The following is a 20,863-nucleotide window of genomic DNA, read 5'->3' on the forward strand; positions in this document are numbered from 1 at the left end:
CAGTTTTACTTTCTTTCAGAATCCTTCTTTAGGTGACCTCCTCCAAGTAAAGGCAGCATACAGTTAAATGTATCATTTGGAAAGCCATGCCTTGGTTTCTGGATCATCTTAATGCAACTTTGAATCACAGAATGATTTGTGTTGGAAAGGGGCCTTTAAAGGTCATCTAGTCCAACCCCCCTGCAAGAAGCAGGGACATCTTCAACCAGATCAGGTTGCTCAAAGAGCCTTTCAATCTGACATTGAATACTTCCAGGGATGGGGCCTTCCTTCCCTTCCCTGCACTACACAGACTTTTGGCCCTTTTGCATATACCTAGACTTTAAAAATGTTTTTGATTTATGGAACTGGGTTTTGGAATATAAATCCTTGACTAAATTTGTAGGCAATATAATTGTTAGTAGGTATTACAACTGTCATAGTCACAGGAGCTAGCAACTGCACTCAGCACTTGACAACCATCAGCAATCTGCTTATGATCTCAATTTCTTAACTAATCTCTATTATTGTCAGTTAGGAATCAAAACCTTGGGGAAAAAAGCTATATTAATTATTTTTGCATTTCCAGATCACTCTGAAAGGTTGCTATGGGCACAGAATATTGTAACTCTTCTTTCTGTGCCCCAGACAATGCTTGTGGTGGTTGTGCCCTAAGCTCCATGTTAGCCCGCAGTTGATCCAGAATGTATGAAGTCAAAATAGGAAAACTAACAGACACTGGCATAATGTCTCACACTTTACAAGCACATTTTTGAATGTTTACTAGTTCTGGGGAAAACAAAACAAAACAAAACAAAACAAAAACCAACAAGAGGGCTTGTGAAATAAACCAGAGAAGACAAGTGTGAAGGAACACACGACTGAACACCAATATGCACGACAGCTCTTCTGAGTCTGGGAGGGAGTGCAAGAAGGATGTGATAGTTATAAAATATCCATCATTACCAGCTCTGGCTTTTACAGAAACCACAGAATCCTGGAACATACTCCCACTAAAATTCCTACTTCACATGCTATCTTCCCATCTCTGCCATTTCATCTCCCAAGCACACTGAAACATACCCAGTGCACATTACGAACTTTTAAAATGTATGCAGCTTTCCCACATGAATGTTTAGGAAACTATAGTTACGTCAAACGCCCTGAAATTCTACATCCATCCGAGTTCACCTGTTTATGGGCACTTTTGAGAAGGGTTCTGGTAAGCCACAAAGGCAGAACAGTCAAGGGTGCTTGGACAAGAGTGGGCCTCTCCCAAGTCCTGCTGTCACCCAGCAGACAGAGTACTCCTTTTTCTCTCATAATACAAAATTTCGTGAGATTTCTGTCTTTTGCAGGGATCTTTGCATTAAAACCCCTAAGCCTGTTCCCGGGCAGGATGCGCTGGGGCTGCGGGCGGGACCAGCCTGTTGCGGACAGCAGCGCTGCCGGGGGCTGCGGGCGGCCCTGCCCGCGGCACGGCATCGCTGCTGGGGACAAAGCCACCCGGGGGCGGGACGCCTCCCCGGAGGGCCAAAGGGCTGTTCAGCGGTGCCCTGCAACGCCGCCCCCGCGCCCCGTCCCCGCCGAGCTCCCTCGCGGGAGGCAGGACCGCCGCGGCGGCGCCCAGCCGGGCGCTGCTGCTCCGCGCTCACGCCCATCGCCGGGGAAAACGCGGCCGCTCCCGCGCCACCCGCGGGCTCTCGCCGCCGCCCCGCGGTCCCGCGCCCGGCGGGGAAAGCCCCGCGCAGCGATGGGGGGACGATGCCGAGCCCGTCCCGCCCGGCCGCTCCCGGGGCGAGGGCGCGCGGGAGGAGGCGGCGGGGCCGGGGGGAGCGGCGGCGGCAGGTCCGGGGCGCGCATGCGCGCTCCGGCGCTCCGTGACGGGGGCGCTCCCGCGGCACCGAGGCCCGGCTCGCGCTCCCATAGGCTGCTTTTCCCGGCAGGCGCGCGCCCGCGGCGCGGCTCTTCCTACCGCGCTCGCGGGGGCGCGCGCTGCCCGGGCCGTGCGCCGCTGTCACAGCTGCCCGCGCGCCGCTCCCCGCCCTCGGCGCGCGCCCTGCCCGCGCCCCGTCCCCGCCGGCGCCGCTCCGCCGGCGGCGGGTTCCTGCTTCCGTCTCCTCCCGCCGCTCCGCCGCCTGCCCCGCCGCCCCCCCGCCCGGCACTCGCGGCAGCGGCAGCGCGGGCTCCGCCGGCGGCGCCGGCACTCGGGTAAGGGGATGCGGGGGCTGAGCGGCAGCCGCGGCGGCGGGGAAGCGGGTACCGAGGCGAGACGGGGCTGCTCCGGCCATCGCTCCCCATCCCTCCCCCGGGCCTGGCGGCGCCGCTTTTGCGACTCGGGCGCTGCTCAGCAACCGCTGCCGCCGCCGCCAGGGTGGTGATGGCGGGGAGGGGGCCGGTCCCCGCCGTGTGCCGGGGTCCCCGTGGGCTCCCTCACCTGACGGTCGCTGGTGGGGCCTGGGGCGGCCGGAGAGCGCGGCGGAGGAAGGGGAGGCCGGGCTCGGCGGGCGGGCGGCCGGGGCATCACCGTCGGCGGCGGGGCCGGGCCGGGCCCGGGAGGGAGATGCGTGCGAGCCCGGGGCGGCAGCGTTGCCCCGGGCGCGGCGTGGGCAGCGGGGTTCCCGCAGCGCGGAGCGCGGCTGCCACGGTCCCGTGCGCCGCGGCCGCAGGGCGCGGGGAGCGGCCTCCAACTTTCCTTGTCCCGGGAACTGCGGACGCCCGAGGGGACGCCTGGTTTTGGCAGGGTGAAATACATGGGAAACGTGGGCTTTGCGGACGGACCTCACGCTCTAGGGCCGCCTGGTAGCTCGAGGAAGTGCTTGTCTGACACGGGTACAGAGCCATCGGTTGTTGCCTGGGGCTTTTCCCACGGAGACCTTTCCTGTATTTCGGCACAATTAAGTGCTTTGGTCGTGGATCCTGTTACTGGTAAGGCTGTGGCGATTTACCTCTAGGCGAGTTAGTGTTTGATGTATGCTCAGGTCTTTCACACGTGTGTGCAGGTAGTGCGCGCACTGTGTTCTTGATGCAAAGACCAGGCTGTGATCCTCTGCTTTCAGAAACTCTTGGTGGAGGGTACAAGAGGCAGGAATTACAGTGCAGTGGTGCCGGTTGTACCAGAAGCCTATGGGCAAAGATATCAGCTGTAAAATTGTTTGTTCAAAGACTGTCACTTCCTCGGGGCAGTACCTGCTGTCCTTGCGCCCTCAACGCACGCATGGTACAGTGTGATGCACATGCTGTGTGTACATGGATGTGGGAAACAACCCTCTGTTCAGAATGTCCTTGTACTTATCTGCGATCTTGTATTAGCACTTGGCAGTTCTCTGTGTCTGTGTGTGTTTGTATACTGAAACAATATAGCTGAAAGCTGTATGTTTCAGTATACATGTGTACATATATACACACATACTCCTTCTATCCCAAAGTACAGGATCTTAATGTCTAGGCCTGAAAGTCAGTGGAGTAAATACTTCAGAAAGAATGAGCATGAAAAGGTTTCTTGATTTTATAGTATTAATCTTATTTATTTTTCCTACTAGTTTTCCACTACAAGTCGTCAAAAACTTCAGAAAAGTCTGAAGTGCAAAAGCAAATAAGTGGCCAACATTGCGTCTGCTTTTACAAATAACTCTGCTATAATTCCTTTCATTATTAAAGAAAATTAGTTATGAGGAGTTGGTGACTCTGCTTTGATGTAGTTCCAGTAGAGTCTGTTTCTCTGGTTATTGCAGCTATGCTTACTGCGAGATTTTTATTGATGCTTGTTAGGGTTTCGTAGGTATATGTACCTTAAGCAGGCACACTAGCATATTGCAAAGTTTGCATATTTTCCCAACTACACGTAATAAGACAGCCTTTTTCAAAGTTGGAAGTATAATTAGTTACTCATATTTTCTGAGTGAGAAGCTCAACAATGAGGGAAAGGCAGGAATCAACTTGGAGTGTTGAATTAGGCAAATTCACTCTTTTAGTGATGTAGTTGCCAGGACATTTGACAACTGGGAAATACAGGTGGTCAGTTGGAAGTTGTAGCTTTCTTTCCCTTTTAGTCCTTTGTCTTCATTTGTTTAAAATTTTGGCAGGTTCATGAGCTGAACAACTGCAAAGATACTAGTTCTAGCTAATACGAGAAAAAAAAAAAGTGAGCTATACTTGCTGGAGTAGAAATGGAGCTACTTCACCCTAAGTGAATCAGTAAAGGTTGTACTAAACCAGACAGGGGCTTCCCTTTGGTTTGACATCTGTGGTTTATGATCACTTTATTGAGACTGCAAATAGAGACTTGTTTGTATAATTGAATGCTTATGTATTACAAATATTGCACACCATTCATAGTGTAAAAATTTCTTTTTTTTTGGTCCATTTCTGTCTTTGTGTGGCAGTATGGAATAGGTGCTTTATCTGTCAGATCTTTTCTAAACCAAATGATTTTCCCAGGCTTGGAATGTATGCAGTTAAAAATAATATATGATAATTTTATTTATATTTTATCAGATCAGTCTGTTCATTGACATTTAAGTGGGTAAAGATGAAGAAGGTTTGGACTTGAGTATTTATATCTTGTTGCAGAGTCAGAATTAAAGTAAAAAGTCACTACTATAATCTTAGGCTGGTCTGGAGGGGGAGCTAGTGTCAAAGCAAAAGTGACTTAATTTTCTGGACTTGTTCAAAAGCTTGTTGTTTGGTCATAGAATATGCTTCTAATATGATAAGGAATACAATTGTAGATGATGCATGCTATGTATGATTGCATTAATATGCATTTCTTGTAGGATGAAAATAATCTGCAGGTGAAGTGATGTGTGAGTTTTTTAGGGAAATAGAGTATGTGTTTTGATATTGCGCAACAAAAACTGTATCCAAAGAACTTTGAAGTTGCAAGGTCAAGCTCTTATAAGTCATGAAAAGCTAGAATTAGAGATTCTTGTAAGAACTGTAATGTGACCTGTAAATGTAGGGCTAAATGTTATGTTTTCCCCTACAATGTTGCTTTCAGTATATAGCATAGAATGGCATAGATGGTGTTCAGTGTGTGATATTGAATCCTTTTTCTTGGTGTCAAATAATGTGTGGCCTTACTATTTGTTTATGTGCTGTTCATACTGTACCTTCTTAATTTCCTCTTTTGCTGTTTCATTACCTTCAGTCTCTAGTGCCTGCATGTTTCACTAGTAATATTTTCACATAAGTCTCCTGAGATCTATTATGTATTCCTTTGTGTTGAATATCCAATTTAGGACCTTTATGATATGATTTTTCAAAATAATCTATCAATGTTTTAATGATTTATGTGTTCTAAGATGTTTTCCCATAAAGTTCTAATTTACTAACAGTAATCTGGCTTTTCTTCGTTGTTTTCAATAAACCCCTCAACAGCAATCCATGAATGCCTATCTAGAAAAGACCTCACTGCTTGATTTGTAGTATGGTGTGTGTTGATGTAGTCTGCAAGTATAAATACTTAGATCTGTTGCAGTGTTAACCCCAAAGTACTGAGTCCATAGTTTTGATGAAAAGTGGATTGCTCATTAAAAGTTTGTGGGGTTTTTTAATATATTTTTTTTCTTTTAAAAATTATTTTTGTGCAAGAAAGAAGAAGAAAAGAAAATTTTCCAGGACAATATTAATTCTGTCCCTTTTCCTGCAATACCTCTCTCATTAACAACACACTTGCCAACATTTGCAGTGCATATGGCAAGGTCCTTGTGTAATATAACATTGTTATTTTTTTTTTGTAGCATTTTGTTCAGTAACACAGCAAGAGTACCTTGGGCACAAGGGCACAGAGAACAAGATCAAATAACGTTTAATTTTTGTCATGTGACTGTATTTTTTTTGAATCGATGTTAGGGTTTTGATAGTCAACTGTTTAAAACTCTGTGAAATTCTTTGTGCATAACCAGAATGTTCAGCATTCTAGATTAAAAAAAAGTCAGCAAGCCTGATGGACAGGAGGAAATCCCCTGTCCTGTGGGATTGCATATATGACTAATATTCATATAGTATACAAGTCTTTAAAAATGCTGAAATTTGTCTATTTTGTCATGAGACTTGTGCCATTTGAGCTAGCTGGGAATGTGATACTAGTAATTTGTGATTCGGCTGTGGTCCAAATGATGTTGTCTGTGTATGGTTTTCTGAGATTTTTAAGTGTTTGAAAGTAGAGGTGAAACTCTGGAATCTTGGGTTCTATTCCAGGCTCTGGCACTGAGCATGTTCTGTTGGATGCTGATTTTTCTGCTTATTCCTTGTGTAATATCTCCCTGTCCCAATCTTTGTCCTATTCTGAAATTTTTATCACAATCCTATTTTCCCCAAGTAAACAGTTTGTTTCTTGCTAAAGGGCTTCTTATCTGACATCCAGAACTGCTGTGCATAGAGGTTCTAATAAATTGTTTATAGTTTCTTTCACTGTTTGAATCCTTTCTAGCTTTTCACAGTCCTCTCCGCTGGTCTCAGGTTTCTGTCCACTATCCTCAGTTTCACATCCAGTTCTCTGTCATAAAGAGGGTCTGTCCTCTCCGTGTTGTGAATTTCCACTGGCTCCTGTTGTCTTCTGTAGTTTTCCACCTTCAGTTTTGTGCTTCATTCTTCCTGGCTTCCCTCATCTGAATTTGTTTTTTCCTTTCCTGCCTGTCTTCCTACCTATCTCAGACTTGGTCTCTATCCCAAACTCAAGATTGTGTTCGCTCTTGTCAACTGTATCAGCTTTTTCCCACATTGCAGTTCTTTCTTTAGTCAAATTTTATTGCTTCCTCTCTTTTCCACCCTTTTGTTTATGTGGATAGCTTATATTTTCATACTTGCTGGATCCAGCAGGGATATCACTGAGAATAATTTTAGATGGCAGTGCTCCATCCTGATAGTCAGGAAAACAGGCAGGCCTATCAAGAGGTGAGCTTGACTTCATGGGGAACTCATGTCTGAGCTGTAGTGCAAAAATGGGATATGCAAGCAGGGCCAGCTGGGACAGGCTACGAAGGAGAAATTTAGAAAAATTGTCCTAGTATGTAGGGATGACATCAAGAGAGCCAATGCTCACCTAGAGATGACACGTACGAGGGAGATCAAGGCCAGCAAGAAGAGTTTCTTCTAGTACTTGAGTAGTGAAAAGCAGGACAAGTAAAATATGAGCTTCTTTTGGGTAGTGATGTGTCATAGTGAGGGTGGATGCAGATAAGGCTGGAGTATCCTGATCCCTCTGTTCCTTGGTGAGTCATTGCCAGCAAGGTCTCCCAGGCCTCTGTGCTTAGTAACAAGGGTTTGAGGAGAGCAGCTACCAGCAGTGGCTGAGGATTCAGTTGGGGATTATTGAGAGAGCTCAAACCCTACCTATGCGTGTGGCCAAATGCACCCTGCCTGTGAATGCTGATAGGGCATGCCAGAGTCACAGTGAGGTCCTTCCCCATCATCTCTGAAGCATCTTAGATACCAGAAGACCCTCCCAATGGCTGAACAAATGCATAAAAAGGCCAAAATACAGCCCAAAGAGCTACAAACTGGGTAGCTTCCTTTTTGTCCCTGGGGAAAATAAGGGTGTGGGTGTTCTTGGAGCACATTTCTGGACACAAGAGGAAGGAAGTGAATGGGAGCAATCAGCATGGATTTATTAAAGGTAAAAAGGCAGATTGCCTTCTATGGTAAAATGACTGACTTTGGATGAGGGAAGAACAGTGGATTTAATCTTCCTGGACTTTAGCAAGATTTTCAGCTCTGTCGCCAACAATATTCTTGTATCCAGATTTGGACATTACAGATTGCTGGAGAGCTAGATGATATAAAAAGACTGGTTGGATGGATGGACTTAACAAGAAGTGCTTAATGTGTCATATAGAGAGGTTGATGAGCAAGAGGGGTACTGCAGGGATTTGTCCTGAGTAGGTGATAAAGTATGCTGTTGTGCGTGGAGATTACACCGAATTGGGGGGAATAGTTGCTGTGCTTGATGATGGGCTGCCATTCAGAGGGACTTTGTCACTGTGAACACAAGGCCCATCTGGAGCTTTATTCAAGAAAACTGCAAAGTCCTACACCTGTAGGAGGAGCACCTTGCGGTGATACAGGCTGGGGACTGACAGGCTGGAAAGCAGCTCTGCTGGAGAAACATGGGGTCCTGGTAGACAGCACTCTAACCATGGATCAGCAGCAGCATGCCCCTGCAGAATCACAGAATGGTTTCCAGCTACCAATGTAGAGCACAGCACTGAGGGCTGCTAAGGAAAAGAAAAAAAATTATCTATCTCAGAGCCTATACGAAGGGACATAAAAGATCGTCCAGGTCCAACCCCCCCGCCATGGGCAGGGACACCTTCCACTAGAGCAGGTTGCTCAAAGCCCCATCCAGCCTGGCCTTGAGCACTTCCAGGGATGTGGCATCCGCAACCTCTCTGGGCAGCCTGCTCCAGAGTTCCACTACTCTTGCAATAAAAAATTTCTTCCTGGTATCTTATCTAAACCTTCCCTCTTCCAGTGAAGGCCATTCTCCCTTGCCCTATCACTACATGCCCTTGTCAGAAGTCCCTCTTCAGCTGTCATGTAGACCCCCTTTAGGTACTGGAAGGTGCTCTAAGTAGTTTCACAGAAGCCTTCTCTCCTTTTCCTGTCCCTTTCCCTCTTGCTCTCCACAACCCCGACTCTCAGCCTAAAGAAAACAAAGGCAACAACCTCCTGAACTTTATGAGAAGGAACATAGCCAGCAGAGAGAGGGAAGTGGTTGTTCCTCTCTACTTGCTGCTCATTAGACCGCATCTGGAGTGCTGTGCCCAGTTTTGGGACTCCACAGGAAAGACATTGATAAATGGAAGTGAAGTTGGTGGAGGACTCCCGAGATGATCAGGGAGCTGGAACACTCATCCTGTGAGGAGAGGCTGAGAGAGATTGGTTTGTTTAGCCTGAGAAACACGTGATTTCAGTGGGATCAAACAACAACCTGCTGTTTTTTTTGAGGACATCACTGAGAAGGACTCAGGCTCTGCACTGAGATGCGTGGGGAGAAGACATGAGGCAGTGTTCATAAATTGAAACAAAGAAGGTTCAGACTGGATGTAAGGAAAAATTCTTTCCATGGGGATAGTCAAGCTGTGTAAGGGGTTGCCCTGAGAAGCTGTGTAGCTTCTGTCTTAGAGGTTTCCAGGACACAAACAGGTAAAGCTGAGCAACCCATTCTTATCTGGTATCTGACCATGAGCAGGAGACTGGACTGAGGGACGTGTGGAGGTCCCTTCCAAGCTCTGTTATCCTGTGAGTCTACAACCGTGGATCTTAAGTTCCCAGAAGCCTTATACAAGAATGGAATAAGTACAGGCAGGATATGTAGGTGGCTCAGCTGCAACATATCAAAACAAAATCAGTAACAGTAGCATTACAGTGAGCTTGACAAAAGCATCATTTGTATGTCAGGGTAAGCATTTTGCTGTCTCTTAGAAAGATGCATGTGGAGCTTAAAGCATTCAAGTGATTAAACTTTTTGAAGAAAAATAACCTTTTGTAATGACATGAAAGTGTATTTCTATGTGGCTTTCCTTGGAAAGAGGAAAAATATGTTTTGCATACCATGTAAATATTGAAGTAACTTTGACATGGACACCTGGCACAGAGTGGGTCATCTTGAAAAGCCTTTGGCAACTTAAAGTGAAAAATGATTCTTCTACAAGGAAGTATGTGTCAGCCTTCAAAATTGGTGATCTCTCTTGGTCATTTGTCATGATAAGTATGTAAATTCGTATTATGTAGCTCATAATGCATCATTTCAAGGTGGTGATTTTCTGACAATCTGTTAAATCAGTTGCAATCAATTCTGATTTCCCCTCCCCCCCCCAATATTATATACTACTTCCCTCACATCATTATTGTTTCTTCCTGCTCTTTTCTCCCTTCCCTGCCGCATTTTCAGGGTGAGGAATAAATAAAGGAAGAGAAGTAGTTGTAAGATGTGAGGAGCCCAGGAACTGTTTTGGAAGACTTGGCTAGAGGTCTTCAAATCAGAAGAGTTGCCTGTAGCAGAGAACTACTGTGAAATAACAGACTGGATGTATATGTATATTTAAAAATTATTTCATTTATTATTTCATTTTTGTTCTTTAAGTATGAGCTGTTACATGAGGAATGATCTTTTTCTGAGGTTTTTGCCTCTTCATTTGTATTTGCTACCCTGTACTCTTTAGGTATCCTCCCTAAAACAAATGGTGATTTCTGTTGCAAAGCATAGTTTCCAGTGAATCAACCACTGTATTTAGTTCCATCAAATATTGGATATTAATAAAGCATAATGCACATAATTTCTTTTCAAAATATGTATATATAATATATAACAGAGTAAAAATAAATACTTCAGCTGTTGGCCATTCTAGAACTTGATGAAGTTTGTGCTGCTACAATTGCTTTGTGGGAGCAATATTCTGAATGTAAATGCTTTTTAGGAGTGTGCTTTCATTATATGTTTGCTTCATAATCTTATAGTAGCAAGATGAATAATTTTCTGTAATGTTAGGGAATTTCTTTTGTGAGACAGTTAATAGCAATAAATATCACCATGACATTATTAATTCTGCACGCTACAGACTCTTTAGAAGCTTGTGGAACATTGCTGTGAATATCTTATGGACATCAATTTTGACTTGCTGTGAGTTAAACTCTTTCTTCAAAGTATTGCTCTTACAAAAGGTTTTATAAAAGAGCAGTAGGAATTCCCTTCCAATAACCTCCCAATATTCATCTTTAGTTTATTATATTACTTATGTTGTACTTCCCCATAATTTGTTTGCACAGTGACACAGTAACTTTTCAAGGTAAGTCTGATTTGTATGGGTACCAATATATTTGTTAAACTTTCTGAAGTTTATTCTTTTGAAGGTGTTTTTGTGCAAGTATGTAGTAAATATTAAAGTAAGTATTTATCCAATATGCTGTTTATTGAAGAGTTCATAACACATATTTGTAAAAATATTTTTAAAAATTATTAATGTATTCAATTACAAAAATTTCTTCTTTAAATGGTTTGCCTCTAAGGAAATTTCTGTTGACCAAGTGTCAGAATGTGAGCTTTCAGATTGCCTGAAACTTTGTCTTTCGCTCTGTGCCTCTATTTATGATAAAGTAGGTAGTATACCTGACGTATGTATACAGGTTTTTGATATGCTGTACTTAGCTGACATCTTGTCTCCTTTAGGGTGTTTGCTAAACAGCTGCTTTTGTCTGACAATCAGTGCTCACACTGCAACAGCAAAAACTGTTCCCTCTCAAGGATACAATCATCTAATGTGGATGGTACTCTCTCTCCTCACCTCCCTTTTGTTTTTCTCCCACCCCAAGTTGTATAGAACCATTCGTGGCAGGGCACCTTATGTCTGTAGTTTCCCCCAGCTGCCTAGGCAAGCATTTATTTAGGGCAAGATTTGAATATACAAGAGAAAAACTAAAACCCAAACATAAATTAATTGCTTTCCTTACTTCTGACGGTTTCACTGAGACACCTTTGTGGTATTGTGCCATGTCTTAGTATGCTTAGATAGTCTTTGCCCTTCGTTTTTCTGTAGTCTGGGGTTTAGAATGACTTGTTCACAGTTTACAGTCTTCTTGATGCATGTCTTCACATTTCTGTTCAGTAACTAAATCTGTTTCACAGTTATCTTGGGATTTGTTTTTTAACAGTACAGCATCCAACTTTTTGATCTGTCTATTGCTTGGGGTGTTCTTAAGTTATAGCAGCTAGGACAGCATGAATTACACCTTTTTCCTCATGTGGCTCACTGGAGGCATTCAGTGGCACTGAAAGATGTTCTCCTTGAGTTATCTTCGTTGCAGATGCCTACCCATCAGTCGGGATTTCAGATTGAACTGCTAGACATTCTCTTTGCAGTGGTTTTTGTCTTTTAACTTCAATGAGGTGGTGCTGGACTAGGTATCAATACTCTGAAGTTTGCTCTGCCAGGCTGGAAAGATGGATGGCAGTTTTGGTAATATGGCAGCTTATATCCTACAACAATATTTTCAAATTTTGCAGATATATGCTTTGGGTACTTCCTAGGGAGCAGGGGATGTTCCCTAGTGGGTTTTGATGTTTTTTTCTGATGTCATTTTTTTTTCAGAGGCAGCAGGATCCTTGTAATGCACGTGAGAAAGTCCTTTTATCCTTCTTCACTTAATTACAATGGATCGTGCTCTTACAGATGAGGGATTCAGTATAAGTAGAGCAAAGAAATGTTGGTCTCTCAAGGAGCCAGGCATACATATGAGATACAGAGAGATCAGCAAAATTTAAAATGCTTGTTTGATTTTCCTGTACAACATACTGCAGTGTCATGCATAGGTAATGTTAATAATTCTGGAGATTCTGTGTCTACAGAAGAGCTGAGAGAACACAGTCTGTATTCAGTTGCTTGCTCTTAAGACCCTTCTGTATGTGTGCACAAAATCACTCACAGTTTATCCTTAGGCACACTGAACATGTCTAGTTGCTTCAAGCTATTGGGACAAGAATAGGAAATACCCCAAGTACTGAAATCTGACATAGGGTCATAAAACCATGTGTTGAGATGTAACAGGATATGCTGGTATCTCTTCACCAGACATGTTTTGATGCTAGGCTTTCCAAGGAATGAATTTGAAATACTGTTTTACAGAGCAATGATTTTTGCTTACATCCAGATCCACTGTTTCCTGAAGTCCTGCAGCAGGTAAGATCCTGCTGTCCCTGCTTTGCAGAGGCAGTCACAACTTTGTGACCAAATGTATTTTCAGTTAAGATTCCCAAGACTGTGCCTTTTGTTGCACATGTTCTTATGTAGATTAGAGTGATGGAGTACATTTACTATTCCAGCTGTATCTGAGTGCTGTGGGTCTTTGGGGTGGGCTTACTCATTCTTCACAAGAATAGAAGGGGAACTGTCACATTTGTATGCCTGCTAAATAGATTGGTTAACTGCAAGCATGTCCCCAGTGTTGGTTTGTTCACAGTTAACAGGTTTCACATATGGTTAAAATATCCTTTTATCCAACTTTTTATGTCAAGTGGGTATCAGTTGTCATTAGGGAAAGATTAAGTCCTTTTTATCTGCAGTTTTTGTTGATGTGGCATGTATTCCCCCTGACCCATCTGATCTTTGATTGGTCTTTTTATATTTGTTAACTTTGGGGATCCCTTTTGTTGTACTTCGGCCTGTCTGAATCCAGGATTACTCTTGCTTACATAACATCCTGCTTTCTCCAGTGGAGAGCCCTTTTCTTAGAGGCGAGATTTGGAAGATGAGCATAAAACTGACTGTGGTACAATATAGTACAGATTTTCAGGTATTTTCAAGTCATGCCGTGCTGATTAAGGCATTGGTATGATACCCTGAATGTCATGGAGTCATAGAATGGTTTGTATAGGAAGAGACCTTAAAGATCATTCGGTTCCAGCACCCCTGCCCTGGGCAGGGACACCTTCCACTAGACCAGGTTTCTCAGAGCTCCCTCCAGCCTGGCCTTGAACACTTCCAGGGATGGGGCATCCACAACATCTCTGGGTGACCTGTTCCAACGCCTCACCACTCTCAGAGGAAATAATTTCTTCCTATTATCTGATCTAGATCTACTCTCAGTTTGAAGCCATCCCCTGTTGTCCTGCCGCTACACACTTCTGTCAAGAGTCCCTCTCCATCTTTCTTGCAGGCTCCCTTCAGGTACTGGAAGGCAGCAGTTAGGTTACCCTGAAGCCTTCTCTTTTTCAGGCTGAACAAACCCAATTCTGTCAGCCTTTCCTCATAGGAGAGGTGTTTTGCTATAGATTGTTTAGAAAATTAAATGATTCATCTTGGCCTTTTAATTTTATAGATTCATATGACTGATTTTTTATGTTTTCAAAAATCTGAGCTAGTAAATGGAGGTAATACTTTTGTGTCCCATCAGAAATTTAACTAGGGTATCAATTACATGGTTATATTTGAAAATAAGTGGGAAAAATAGTAAGCAGAATTGTATCTTGTTTATTTCAGAGTGCTATCTTGAAGGAGCATGCAGATTCTGAACAACTTTCACTCTGAGTCAGGCCTTTTGACTTTCTTCATGTTTATATAACTAATATGAATACAGAAAGACTTTTTCACAGTCCTTAAATTTTCATTTAAATATATTTCCTTGTGATTCTGATGTGAAATGCTACAATATGGTCATACTATGTTAGACAGCAAAGATGCATCCTGGGTGTTCATGAAAATTGTTTCCTGCTGAGGAGTTTGTAAGCAGTGGGTAGAACTTACTGGCAACTGCAAGTCAAACATATTTAGCCATTTTTTTGTTTCTTAAAGGGGTTTACTGTGGTCTGACTTCTAGGACAGTAAAGATCTGCTTGTGTACTTAATGTTCTCTGTGCCATTCTGTTACTCAAGAGCTCCTTGAAGTCATAAGCAAACAGGGAATCTTCAGATTTTTGTTACTGGCTTTTCTCTTGAAGTCTTCTATAGTTGTGTAGTATTTAACTTCTTACCTTCCCTGGCACAAGCAACCACAGTAAAATTATTTATCTGGTTTAAGCATATCTTATTGAAAAAGGTCATAGTTTTAACTGTTCTTTTTGAAATCATTAGTACTGTGAAATGGAAGCATTTGGAATGCTGCTTTGGACAGTTCTTTTCTTGGTTGTTGCTTGAAAATATTTTATTAATACTGTGTTTATTAACTGTCATCTCCTGGTGTTGAAGTGTACCTAGAGCTTGGGGCCCTTAGATTATGGCTTTTTTTTTTTATTATTATGTTAGGTCAAATGTGATTGTAGATAAAAAGTGCTGTGAACTGTGGATTCCCATCTGAGAATTTTTTAGCTGTGTTTGGATATGCTGTGTGAAGATTTACTGTTATTTTCACGGTGGATAGTCCCAGGTGTGCAGTTAGTATGTGCTAACATAAAAAAATACAATGTGACAGTATTTAAGAATAATCAGTAGTAAACCAAAATGGAGTACTGTCATTTGAACTAATTTCTAATGGCACTTGTACTATTACAGGTGTCTGTCTTCCCTTAATTGCACTAATTACATGTGTGTAATTGGTGACATAATGTATCGTGTGTAGAGAAAAGGTATTTGGAAGGCAGACTCATTAGTTCTTCTGGGCGCATTTTGAGCTTCAACAAAACATTTTCTCTCTCATCTATCTTTTATCTTGCATTTTTCAGCTTTAGACTTTCTATTTCCTGATGGAAATGTATGAAGTGTAGTGACACGTTTGTCCTTCTTTATCCAGTAGGCTCTCTAATGAGTTCAATGATGGACAGCACTGATGTCAAACTGTATCTCTGTAAAACTAAGAGTAGAGTAAAAGCTGCTACAAATTTTGCTTGTATATCAGGCTTAAAATGACGTGTTTTGTTTTTTTTTTTAACATTGCCTCAATGTCTTTTCTTTCATGCTTCCCAGAGTTCTTCCATATATTAGCTTTTCTTTTCCTACTGTCCTCTTACTGGGATCAGGATTTAGCAGAAACCCCTTATTCATGATTCTATATCTCTTGGTGTTTGAGTACTGCCTTGTTTTCTTTGCTTGGTGTCTGTCAGCATCTCTTGACTGATGGGAAAGGGTGATCTATGGTTAGATGAAGCTGCTGTTATAAAAGAAAACAGAAGTGATGCTTGATACAATTTGTAAAGTTCTTTGCTCTTTGAAAACTGGGTTATATGAATAGTATAGATTAAACATATCCATATTATATGCATGCAGACATATATATACAAAACTATATAATTATGCTAGATTATTCTGATCACATAGGGTAGCTTGTACCACAGTCATTGGGTAGTGTAGGGAAACCTGACTTACTACCAATATATACTTGCTTTGGGAATGAATGAAGCACTTTTTTTGTGGAGCCTTTAACCCATAGTAAATTCATTGCAATGTCTGTCTGCTCTCCTTCATACATTATAAACTGAGAGAAAAAGATGATATTCAAAATGGTTAAAAATCAACCTGTAACTTTTAAAATTATATTTGCTTTTTATCCCTAAGTAGGAAGGACATGTATAATTTTCTAAAAATTTTCTTCATGAATTAAGCAGGAGAGGAGTAAGAAAATAATACAAGATTGGCTAATGGATAGTGAAAGTAGGAGATAGGAAAATAACAACCACTTCAGAAGGAACATTGAAATGTACATTTGAAGGAATAGTCTCTTAATATCACGCTATTTTAGTTGGTTTGTGGTGAAGCCTGCTCAAGGAAAAGATGTTAACAATTTTTCAAATACCAGCAACTTAAAAGACCCGAAACCTCTGTGAAATGAAATGTACTCTAGTAGTAGTACATGTTTTTTACTCTAACATTTAGGGTCTATAAAACTTGGTGTGTAGTGTCAAGGAATATATTTAAAGGTGTTTTCTGTTGCATGATATAAATTGCATGGGTTTTCTGTATAATATTTATGCTGATGGAATTATATTTAATATAAATTTTATGCTTCCTTCATTATCAGGCACCTATCAGACATTGCAGGAAGGTTTCAGATTTTGTTATTAAAAATCCTTGACCACTTCTTTGATTTTAATTGCCAGGATCTTAAATTTGATAGTCTTCTTGACTTTGTTTGAAGATTTGTTTGAAGATCCACCTTTGATTAACCTGTCTGATAAACATGAACATTTACCATGTCTGATAAACGTGAAGCTGAACCGCTCTCTCCTCAAGGGAAGCAGTGTGTTCCTTTTTTTCTCAGCTTCCTGGTTGTTGTATGCTGCTTGCATCTGTTCTTCGCCTTCCCACAGAGGAGCAATGGCAGCAGTACAGAATTGATACTATCTTTGAAATCTGCACAGCTGCTGGTATGGTTCTGAGTCACAGCAGTGAGGTTGACCACAATCTTGTTAATGCACTGCTACTTGACCAGTCAGTTAATGAAAGCAGAGTCACTCAAGCTGATCAATGACAGACTTTGGAATAAAGTGCTATGATTTTTATTTGGTTCTTGTTTGAAAAGCTTGAAAGAAAATATGAAATTATGTATGAATTCCTACTATAATTTCTCTAGCAAAATCGAGCCATGTGCTCACTGTGGGTAGGTTTGAAGAACTTATCTTTTTCAGAAGGAAGAAAAAAATGAAGAAAGGGGTGAGGCATCTAAGGCACAACAGAAAATGTGGTTTCTTTCATTTACGAAATGAATTGTTTCAATTAATACGTAGAAGATTTTTAATAATTCTGTCGGTGTTGGTATTTCTTGTGTGTGTTCACATCTCTTCCCATGTAAATTTCTCTGACTGTAAATGACTTGAGTAATGGTATTTGTAGGGGTAGCTGGTATTTGCAGTGGATAGTAAGCTGTATATTTCTTAATTTTTAAAAAATTTACCTGCTTTATGTCAGAACTTTGATAGGATGAATTAAATACCACAGTTTAAAATGATCCCACAAAATTAATAGCAAGGCTGTCTAGCTTTTTTATATAAATATGAACTAGAAACAAGTAAGGTTTTTTTTTTATTGGATTACAGCCATGTTCCTTTGTGTGGTGTTTTCAACATCACAGTTGTTTTTCAGTGACATGTATGGTACTGTCTTTATTCTTCTATGAAGCTTGCTGATTTTTTTTTTTTCTGGGACTGTCAAACATTGTTCATAGTCTTGTCTTTTGGTAGAGTAGACTTTCTCCTTTGAGCTAATTACTGCAACTGGTAACAAATAATCATGAGGCTGTACTGCATGAAAAATTTCCTTCCTCAAATTCAAACCCAGGTTTGGGGGTTTTTTTATTTTGTCTTTTGACCTGATTTTAAATGAATGGGTTTTACCAGCATTTTGGCTTGTAGATTGTTATTTCTTCTGTATGTTGACTGTATTATCACTTAACAACATTCTTAATTGGGCTTTCCTGTCAGCTTTTATTCCAGTCTTTTCATTCATTAGCCTGTGTCTACAAAGAGTGTTCTTTCTGTGTGATTATCTTTCCTTTAAATTTTCTCATTCTTTTGGTTAAATTTCTAAAGATGGTTAATACTTTCTCCTCCTCTTCTTTTTTTTTTTTTTTAATGTACTTTTCCAGACTTAATCTGCACTTAATTTTAGTTTCCTTAAGCTGGTTTGATTTCAAATCCCTTTTGACTACATCATCACTAATAAAGTTGACCATTGTCTGTTAGTGAGGACAGCTGGCACAGATTGAGATTTGTCCTTTCTGTTAATCTTTCAGCCTTAAAACAGGTAGCTGTGTGTGCCGTACTGTTGGAAGTTTTCCCAGCCATGTGATAACCCTCAGATTGTTCCCAGAGGTTGGGAGAGTGCAGTTGGCCTTTATCAAAAGTATTTCAGGACTTGTTCTGACATGATGATTTGCATTTCAGTGTCTGGGAACGTTTTAGTCATTAATACATAGGTGTAACTTTTGTAAAGGCAACAGTCAAGCCAGTTTCCAACTAGAGGTTAACTCAGTTTTATTGCTTCCTAAGAGGCCTACTCCGTGAATCATTAATATTAAATCTTACGCTTTGAATGATCCTGCCAGCTGTCTGGGAAAAAAAAAAAAACAAACCATACCCAACAACAACAAAAAATAATCTCAACAGTTCCTTCAACTCCCTCATCCACTTAAATTTTCTGGTTTGGTAATTTATAGGAGGTCTGCATTTTCCTACTCACTGTAACTTCCCCATTCTAACGTTATGTGGAGTGTTTGGCTTCTGTTGCATTCTGTATTTCAGAACAGATATACTAATCTTAAGATATTCAAGACAAGATTTCCTGCTCCACCCTATATATCTGTCCTCCCTGAGCCAAGTAGGCCTTCTAACATGATGGAGTATCTCACTAAATGTGTTGTGGCAGTTGAGTTATATATTTGTTTACTTTCTGAGATTCCCAGCTACCCTTGTTTTTATTCTCATAGTTCTTGTGCTAGTTTACTGAGAAGTAAAGCAGAAGTTTACAAGGAAGCTCAGAAGATATTCCACTGTTTGCCACCTTCTCCTCCCTGTGACCCTTTAGCTGCCCACACTTGCCACTCATTCCTTTGGAGCTGTGATCTAGGTTGCCATTTGTAAGTCTTGTTATTTTATTAAAGAGGACAGTCTTTGCTTTAATTTGCTCACTGATGATTTGAATGACAGCAGAGTTTTAGCCTGCCAGGCTGGGAAGCACAGATGGCACTTCACATGGCTGAGAAAAAGTGGAACTCTGGGGAAAAGAAGCATATGTTTTCCTGGGTTTGAGAGAACTAAAAGAGGTCCAGTGCTTGAAGTGTTTTTCCAAATTTTCCCCAAATTTGCTACACATGTAACAGTACGCTGTATTAGCAATGTCACTCTAGCATACATGAAACTTTGTACAGTGAAAAATGTAGGGCTGCAGACACTGAACAGCAGTGATGTGTCTTCCAGGAATAAGGGGATATGTCACCTAGGGCCATGTAAATAAAAGGGAAAAATGAGTCAAGTGGTTGGGACAGTGTGTCTTGAAGGAGAGAAGCAGGAAAGAACTTGAGAACTATGCAGTGTCACGTAGGTTTATTACCTTCTGAGTCACCTACCTCCTGGCAAGTGGATAGGTTAAAACTGTGTTTATATTCAGGATGTTATTTTATAACTTAATTCTTCATTTAGCCCTTTAATATGTCCATGAAAGAAGGCAGTGGATTGTGTACTGTTCTGTATACTGCATCAGTTTTGTAGAGTGTTCTGAGTTTGTGCCTTGAGAAACCATTATGTGTGAAAATTTCAGTATTATGAAGGGACTTTGTACCTTAAGCAACTATTTTACATTTTCTTCTGTAAAGGATACTCTCTTATTGATACTGAATTTTGTTCCTAATTGTTATTTGTGCTGTTAAAAATGGTGTACTCTTAGAACAAGGTCAAAGTGGCCAAGTACTATATGTGACAAAGAAAAACAAGTGCAGGCAGATCTTTGTCTTTTATGCTTATTTTGATGAATATTGAGGAATAATGGTCCCAGATCTGGCTTGACTGAAAATGGAATTTCATTGACCAACTGTATGTCCTTCTCAGACCAGTGATAATCAAAGCTTGTTTGAAAGGGAATCTCCTCTACAATAATTGAACTGCGGAAGGCATCCTGTGCACTTCTCTGCAAAACAGATAATTCCCGGGAGCTTCTTTTCTGTGCAGTAGAAGTTTGATGATTTGACTTTGTACCTTGCATATGCCAGCTTTTTTAGCTCTTAGCAGTAAGGAATCTGAAGAAAAAAATGGAACAAAACTGAACCCCACACCATTATATAATGTGTATAAAAGACCCTATATGATTTTTTTAAATATATACAGTAAAAAGATTAGCCTTCCTTCTGTCTCTGTGGGACGTTTTTTCTTTCCATATTTGTTTAAGGAAATTTGCTTAGTGCCAGCAAGTAACAGTGCTACCAGACAGATGGATTGATGGGTATAAGAGAAATGAAGTTCAGTTTTTCAGTTATATACCTACTTCTCCATCAGAAACATACATTATCTCTTAAAACTGGAAAAATCATGTTCTGAGCCTCACTTGGGCTTACAGAAGGAATAATTTTTTGTTTTTTTCTTTACCAATTGACTGATTCTGTTGTTTGTTGCAAGTGGTTTTGTTGTTTAAAATGGATTTTTTTCATGCAATGTTCTCCCTGGCACAGGTTCAGTCACTTCTCTGCCAGCTCTTGAAACTGTAGAGCCAGCAGCGGAATATGCGGGCGACTTTACTAAAAAGCTGGTCTGTATGCTTCAGAACTTGCTTGTACTAGAGAAGGTAGGACTATCACACTTAGTAGTAGATTTATGTCTTTGGAGTAATAGAAGATGTTTAATAAATAATAATAAAAAAAAAAAAAGATTGCAAATTCACATCCTTGAGCACTGATGAGAACTCCTGATGTAACCAGACTGGTGATCAGAGGTAGATTGCTGTTGTGTGACCCAACTCCAGATCTGCTTCTT

At 41.3% G+C, this 20,863-nt stretch overlaps 1 protein-coding gene across 5 annotated transcripts in view; it reads left to right on the forward strand.

The window, feature by feature from the left end:
- Positions 1-2,124: 2,124 nt before the first annotated feature.
- FUT8 (fucosyltransferase 8) overlaps positions 2,125-20,863 on the forward strand; it is a 106,018-nt gene continuing 87,279 nt past the window's right edge. For 4 of the 5 annotated variants that reach the window (XM_032111140.1, XM_032111138.1, XM_032111142.1 and 1 more), the window contains exon 1: positions 2,125-2,190. The gene's annotated coding sequence lies outside the window, so the exon portion shown is untranslated. Of the gene's footprint in view, positions 2,191-17,992; positions 20,676-20,863 lie in introns of those variants that run through there. The other variant, XM_032111139.1, reaches the window with a different exon arrangement.

This window comes from Corvus moneduloides, chromosome 6 (assembly GCF_009650955.1).
Source record: "Corvus moneduloides isolate bCorMon1 chromosome 6, bCorMon1.pri, whole genome shotgun sequence".
In the NCBI taxonomy this organism is placed as follows: Eukaryota; Metazoa; Chordata; class Aves; order Passeriformes; family Corvidae; genus Corvus; species Corvus moneduloides.